This window comes from Lipotes vexillifer, unplaced genomic scaffold (assembly GCF_000442215.2).
Source record: "Lipotes vexillifer unplaced genomic scaffold, Lipotes_vexillifer_v1.1 scaffold84, whole genome shotgun sequence".
Lineage (NCBI taxonomy): Eukaryota > Metazoa > Chordata > Mammalia > Artiodactyla > Lipotidae > Lipotes > Lipotes vexillifer.
Genome location: NW_006783414.1, coordinates 3,802,157 through 3,810,413, shown reverse-complemented (window position 1 = coordinate 3,810,413; position 8,257 = coordinate 3,802,157).

The following is an 8,257-nucleotide window of genomic DNA, read 5'->3' as shown; positions in this document are numbered from 1 at the left end:
GCTCTGCAATTACTCTGAGCTTTACGTCTGAGCTCTTTCTGACAAAACGGGGAAAGAGAAATAGCTCCAGATATGGTGGTTCCTGACACTCTTATTTCAGCCTGCTATTCGTGATGGATTTAATAGGCTTCAGGTTCTTGGAGAACCCACTGAGCATTCTGTCCCGTTCACACTACCGCACTATCCTTCAGAAGAGAATTCTATCAACTCGAGATAACATGGTGCTTTCAATCTTTTCAGGAGCTCTGTTGGGCAGTTAGTCCCATCTCTAAATAACACGTGATACTGAGGTCTGTAATTATTACTTAATAAGGATTTATTGGATACATCATTTCAAAGTATGTTGTATAGGGGAAAAAAGAACCAAAAGGGTTATGGAGATGGGGAAAGATTGTGATCACACTAACTTAGAAAATGTGAGAGCCCATCGTATGTAAAGTTTACATTCTTTTTTTAAAAATTAATTTATTTTATTTTTGGCTGTGTTGGGTCTTCGTTGCAGTGCATGGGTTTCTCATTGAGGTGGCTTCTCTTGTTTCGGAGCATGGGCTCTAGGCTTGTGGGCTTCAATAGTTGCAGCACATGGGCTCAGTAGTTGTGGCACATGGGCTTAGTTGCTCCACGGCACGTGGGGTCTTCCCAGACCAGGGCTCAAACCCGTGTCCCCTGCATTGGCAGGTGGATTCTTAACCACTGTACCACCAGCGAAGCCCACGGTTTACATTCTTAATAACTCCTTTCTTTGGTTTCTTGTCCCTTCATGCCTTCGTTGGGCTTCTTCATAGTCTACCAACATTTTCTACTCTTTTCCTTACTGTAGACATAAGAACAAAATCTCATCACTTTCATACATTGGTGGGAAGAGAATGTGTTTTTGAATAGCGTTACCCTAGTTTTATCCTGTCTTTGTTGCATATACTGTAACAGAGCTACCTGCTGAGATAGCCCACTAAAAATGATAAGATTAATAGCTACCACTTTGACTGTTGAGCAGGCATTGTGTATATGAACGTGAATTAAATCTCATAATGACTCCATGAGACAGAGATCATTACTGTCCACATTTTCTAGATGAGGAAATGAGGTACACAGAGCTTGATTTATTCAAAGTCACTTGGATAGCAAGTGGCAACGCTGGGATTTGAATCCCACCAACCGATACCCCACATCACCTTTTGTAAGGTGGGATTATTGTGCTAACCAGGCCACCAATGAACCAGCCCGTATTCAGTTACACAGTCTGAGCCTCTGTCACTGTTGGGTTTTTTTGACACCTAGCATGCATTGTCAAGCACACAGTGTAAAATGTTTCCAATTAGAGTTCTTCCCTGTTCTCTCTCTGACAGCCTGGTGTCAACACCCCCTACCTCCCGAAATAGCTCTTGGAAAGTTCTTGTAGCAAAATTACAAAAATATTCTTTTCCTCCCTCCTCCACTGTCTGGTTTCCAAGTCTTGGGTTACGGGTTTGGGAGTCTAAACAGGGTGAACCTATGGGATAAGACCCAATTTGGGGTCACAAAGGAAGTCTGTTCTTTGGCAGTTGGACCCAGAAGGGTGCAGAGTCATCCGGCCTGTATCCCTCTGGATTTTCCCTCTATAGAGAGGATGTGGGTACTTACACAACACCTATCCCCCAAACACTCAGACAAATTGCTCTGTACAATAGTCAGCAGTATTATCCAAAGTAGAAGCTGAAATCCTTGTGTGGAGTGCTTCATCATGGAAAATTTCTGAGCTTTGAAGTCAGGCAGACACGATCTCTTCTCAGCCCTGCCCTCTTATTAACTGCATCAACTTAGGGCAGTTATGTAACCTCTAGGACCTCAGTTTCTTCATCTGTAAAATAGGATAAGATTAGCTTTCTTAAAGGGTTTATTTTAAAGCCCATGTCAACTATTATACATTAAGCACCCAGCTAAGAGCCTGATGTATAGTAAGCAGTAAATGTTCCTGCCTCTCTCTTTGATAATATCCCTGTTTCTATTCCTTCTACATTCAGATCAGTAGGCTTTCTCTACTATTCAGATACTTGTCCACACAGAAACTGGCTCATGGGGAAGAGGACCTAGACAAACACATGTTGGAGTCACATCCACCTCTACAGCCATTCCTTCTGTGCTTAGGGTTGTTGTAACTTCTGGGAGGTGGTGGTGGGTGACTGGAAAATGGGAGACAATGTCATCTTGTGCACAAAGAATTTATTCTCTGATCTAACCAAATGTAAGGGAAATAGAAAAGGGTTAAAAAAAACTTGGCAGGAAATGGATGTTGTGGAAACGATGTGAACTGTGTAGATAAGTGATGGCTGTACTTTCCCCACTTGGAATACTGCCCCTCCCCCCGTGATAGGGAATTGTGTCTAGTTCAATTTGTGTCATCATTTGACTAGCCTTGTGTGTTGATTCCATGCCCACCTTGCTGAATCGACCAGTACTGTCCAACAGGAATAAAATGTAGGCCACACATGCAATTTGAGATTCTCTAGTAGCCTTATATAAAAAAAGTAAAAAGAAATAGATGAAATTAATTTTAATAATATTTTCAATTTAACCCAATATGTTAAAAATACGAATCAGTTCAACCAGTAATCAGTGTAAAAATTATTACTGTGATATTTCACATATTTTTTTCATCTTAAGTCTTCAAACTTTGGTGTATATTTTACAGCACATCTCAATTTCAACCAGCCACATTTTAGGTACTCCTAACCACCTGTGGCAAGTGGCTTCCATGTTGGCCGGTGGAGAGCTGGACAGTGAGTTCCTTAAGGGAAGGGATAGGTCTTCTATTCCTCTTTATGTCTCAATTCTGCTCATCTTTGTGCCTAGGACATGCCTTCTGCTTACTCAGCATTCGATGCTTTTGTTGCCTGGGTTTGAGTTCCATGTTCACACTTGTGCCCAAGACAGCTTACCTCTATCTACCTTTCTTGCCACTGCTTGAGTGGCACTCTTCACTTCTTCAAGGTTTCCCACATGCTCTCTGTTTTTACCTTGAACCATTAATTGACACCTTCTCATTGCTGGAATCAGTGAGACACGTGTTCGTGATGCACCAGGTAACGGCTCAACTCAATGCTGGCATGGCTTCGGATCTCCTGGCAGATAGCCTTTGGTCCTGGACACTCTGGCAGACGCTGAGAGATTGGAACCAGTTAAAAGGAGAGCAGTAGAGAGTGATAAAAGGTTTGGGGAGTTGGATTTATGTGAGGAGGTTGAAAAAGATGGGCCTCATGGGTCTACAGAAAAGACTGAGCCAGGTGAGGTGCTCAGACACATGAAAGGATGTGCTGAAGGGGATGAGGACCAATTATTCTCATTAGCCAGGAAGGAGGGCCTTGATCTCTGACAGGACAATGGAGATTGTGAAGGAGACAAAATTCAGCTATTCTGTGGTAGAGAAGGAAGAAGAGAGCTGTGACATCAAACACACTTCTGTCCAAACTCTACTCTGCCCACTACAAAGTCTGTGACCCTGAGTAAATTGCTTAATATGTCTGGGCCTTGTTTTCTCCATCTCTAAAATGGGAATAAAGTTTCAACCTTATTGTTGAAAGTTATCTTGAGTATTAAATAATACAGAATATATATAGTCCCTAGAGCTGAGCTTGGCCTACACTAAAGATGCAAAGAAATATTCTCTTTCAGTCCCTTAGAATTCCATGAGGGTGGGCACTGTGGGGTGGTCAGAAGCAGTCAGGGATCCTCAGACCCAAACTACAGAACCCAGTCTCATAACTGGACAGCTTGTGGAACTTGTAGGGAGAGGGTGTTTGGATGCTTTTGCTTGTCTCAGAAAATAGCTAAAGCATTTTCAAAATTAGAACGTGTCTCATTTGTTAAGGGCTCTAAGAACAGGTAAGGAAAGATAATATTGAGGGAGTTCAAAAGCAGGAGAAATCCATTCTGGCTGGGAAAGCACAAGGGAGAAGGAAGGAAAATTACTTTACTGGGTGCCACCTATATATCAGGCACTTTCTCATATGCTATCTATTTAATTCTGTCTAATAGCTATCGTTAATTACTCCTGCCTGTTTTTTATTTTTCTATTATTATTTTTTAAATTTAATTTTATATTGGAGTATAGTTGATTTACAATGTTGTGTTAGTTTCAGGTGTACAGCAAAGTGATTCAGTTATACAAATACATGTATCTATTGTTTTTCAGATTCTTTTCCCATATAGGTTACTGCAGAATATTGAGTAGAATTCCCTGTGCTATACAGTAGGTCCTTGTTCTTTATCTATTTTATATATAGTGGTGTGGAAATGTCAGTCCCAAAGTCCTAATTTATTCCTCCCTCCTTGTTCCCCTTTGGTGACCATAAGTTTGTTTTCTATGTCTGTGAGTCTGCTTCTGTTTTGTAAATAAGTTCATTTGCATCATTTTTTTAGACTCCACATATCAGTGATATCATATGATACTTTTCTTTCTCTGTCTGACTGACTTCACTAGGATGATAATCTCTAGGTCCATCCATGTTGCTGCAAATCTGCCTATTCTTTTAATACACAAGAAAACAGACTCAGAGAGGGTACATAACCCACCCAAAGTCATGCAGTCAAACAATGGTAATCAGGACCCAAATTCAGGTCTGACTCTGATATCCAACTCAAGTACATACAGTGCCATTTCACTGGGGCTAACAAATAGTGATCATGTGTCTGCTATGCATGAGACTCCAACAAGGAAACTACAGGGATTTAATCCCTTTTAGGAAGGGGATCTTTCTTTCTTATTTTCTACCCACTATGCCCAACTCTTTGGCTGGCTTTGTAATTCTCATGAAATCAGATTGTCTGGTTTTAGTGTTTCCCAAATATCTGGGGAGACTACTACTAATGGTATGAGATTGTGAGAAAGTTACTCTTTTTAAAATTCTCTTTCTATCCCTCTGGAGAGAGTCTCAGTTTGGTGTTGTTCCTAAAACCTTTCCAACATTTGCTCCATTCTTTCTACAGGAAGAAAGAAGAGGCTTCAGGAACAGGGCGAACTGTGTTATCTACCTCGAATTGAATAACATTGTTATAGCCACATAGTATTTTCTACTTAGGGTAACTGCCACTGATTTTCCATTTATGGAAATGGTATAGTTTCTTTGTACAGTAAATTAAAACAAAAGTGACTCAATTAAATATACGAAGTCAATGCTAGTATGTGCAGGTCACAGACCTGTCAAAATTGTAAAGGTGTTTCAGAAATGTCTGAAGGTTGGGAAACACTGATCCAGGCCTGTATTGTCCTTTTAGGGCAGAGATCAGGGTGCCAGTGAGAAGTCTCTTGTTCTCTCACTGCTCAGACTCACACTGGAGCAAGATCTGCTCTGGGCTTTGGGGACGTGGGTGATAACTTCTGTCCCATCATGGCCACATGACTTTGGGCAAGTCACTCACCTTCTCAGAGCTTCTATTTCTGCTGAATGATGTTGATCTCTGGAGTCCTTCAGTAGTTCCAAACTTTGATATCCCCCCTTCCCTTGCACTTTGATCTCAAGACTTCTAATGAAGGGCTTCGCGCTCCAAGCTTGTAGACTGGTCGTGGGAAGGAGGGTGATTGGGCAGTGGGACACTTACCACTCATCAGCATTTTTTCTTGCCTTAGTGACTGGTTCAATCGCCACACAGAATGTGTTGGGGGGCAGCTCTTTTGAATTAACGTGCCACTGACTCCTTCAGGTCTTGGTGTGAGACTTAACCCTTTGGAGAGTTACTTCACTTACGATGGCTCTCCACTTAATGCCTGGTTTTAGTTTACTGAGAGCTTCAGCTCTATTAATTGTTTCCCAAATACAGGAACTATGGCGGCCCTATTTGTCCTGAAAATGGATGTTAATTGTGAATATTATCTGGTAACTTTCAAATTCTTTTTAGTATTTTAGCAAGGCTCTCCAGAAAATTTAATTATATATTTCTAGTCTCAGACCTGCAGTTGCAATAATACCTTATACTACCATGGCCTATAGGGCAGGAGCTTGCAAACTTTTTCTCTAAAGGGCACGACGGTCAATATTTTAGGCTTTGCAGAACGTATGGTCTCTGTTGCACTACTTGATTCAAGTACGGTAGCGTGGAAGCAGCCATAGACAAAATGTAAATCAATGAGCATGGCAGCGTTCTAATAAAACTTTACAAAATCAGGTGGCATGCTGGATTTGGCCCATGGGCCATAGTTTGCCAGCCCCTGTTCTAGAATGTATTTACTTTTCTACCCTTTCCTCTATGACACATGTATACACACACATGCACTCACACCCTCAGTGACTCTGTTTAGGAAGCAAGAAGGGCTTCCCTGGGGCGCAGTGGTTGAGAGTCCGCCTGCCGACGCAGGGGTGCCGGGTTCGTGCCCTGGTCCGGGAAGATCCCGCATGCCGTGGAGCGGCTGGGCCTGTGAGCCATGGCCACTGAGCCTGCGCGTCCGGATCCTGTGCTCCTCAACGGGAGAGGCCGCAACAGTGAGAGGCCCGCGTACCACAAAAAAAGAAAAAGAGGAAGCAAGAAAGCCTAGTGGTGAAGGAGGACTTGGACTGGGACAAGACCATTCTGGGTACTCGACCCAATGTTCTGTGAAGCATAAAATGAATTAAAAATATGCATACCTTTCAGGACTCTTAGAAGAATTAAATGAGATACAGGTGAAACATGCCTGATAAAAGGCAGGTACTCAGAAAACATTATATACCCAGCTGCAGTCCCCACTGTACTCTCCCAGCGTAATATGAAGCCAGAATGGCGGTCTCTTCTTCCCTTGGTTGCATTCACCAGGTCCTTGCAGAACTGCCCCTTCTGCTCCCACAAGAGCCTGGGTCGTACAGAAGCCATCACCTCGGGTGCAGCGTGTGGTTGTTCTTGGCTTTCTGGCCAACTGGGCTCCTCTGAGTCTTGGGCGTGGAGAAAATCAAGGAGCCTCTTCCAGGAATTCAGTGCAAAAGAATTTCTAGGCAGACTGCCTGAAAGCTACACTGTGTTCTTAGAAAGCAGCTGTTGTATCTGTTAAGAGCTGACTATGTGAGACCATTGGCAGGAGCCTTTCTTTGAGGACTGACCCCGAGACTTAAGGCTCCAGAGACTGTGGATGACCATACCACCACCATTCCATGACCAAAGACCCACACCACCACCAAAACAATCCTGGGATGGTGGCGTGTGCTCCAGAGCTCTGACAATTGCCCTGACAGCTTCTACCCATTCCCTAAGGACTGGAGACCTATCAGCTCTGCCCAATCTGAGGATGAAATCCAGTCCCAGACAGGATTTCAGCAGGTGGCATAGTCTTCCTTCCTCGGTTCTATCACAAAAGGCCCCTGGGTAAGCCAAGCTAAGTTCCATTCCCACCTTGCTCTGTTTGTACCAGACCTTCACCAAGCTCACTATCTTGGCATCATTGGAAGTTAGAGTTGACAAGAACTTTGAAAATACCTTAGTCTAACTCCTTTGTTTCCTACACAGGAGGCTGAGATCAAGGGAGGTTTTGACACTTGCCTAAAACTGTGCTGCTCTAATGCTAACACCAGGGCTCCCAAACTTCCCAGTTTGGGGCCATTGTCACAGTGAGATATTTGAATTCTTACTTGAGAGCCTTATAAGGACTTAAGTATTGAATAACTTAGAAGGAGTGTTTCTCCTCTCTTATTTCATAATCCAAATTATCTGCCAGCCCCTACATCTGTATATATTTAGGTACATATATATATACAGAGAGAGAGAGAATTTATATTATTCATTAGTTTACTAGTTATCCATTTTATAATGTTGAGGGCCTTCTATGTTTCCAGCGCTGTAATTAGGATCCTTGTATTGTGTGTGTGCATGTGTGTGTGTATGTGTGTGCATGTGTGTGTGTGTGTGTGTGTGTGTGTGTGCGTGCCCTATGCATGTGTGTTGGGGAGAGTGACACAATACCAAGCAATTCAGGTTTCAGGAATTTGGAGTCTCATGGTTTCTGTAGGTTAGAAATTTGGGAAAGACAGCTGGACAGACTTCTTTTGTAGTCTCCCACTGGACTGTAGTCAGATGCTGGCCAGAGCTTTATTCTTCTGAAGTCTTGACTGGAGGATCCCCGTCCACGCTGGCACTCTCACAGGGCTGGCAAGTTGGTGCTGGTTGTTGGCCAGTCACCTTAGTGCCTCTCTGCAAGGATGCTTGAGTGTCCTCATAGCATGGTGGCTGGCTTTTCCCAGAGGGAGCAATTCAAGAACCTAAGGAGGAAGACCCAAAGCCTTTTATGGGCTAACCTTGGGAGTCACATATTTTCACTTCT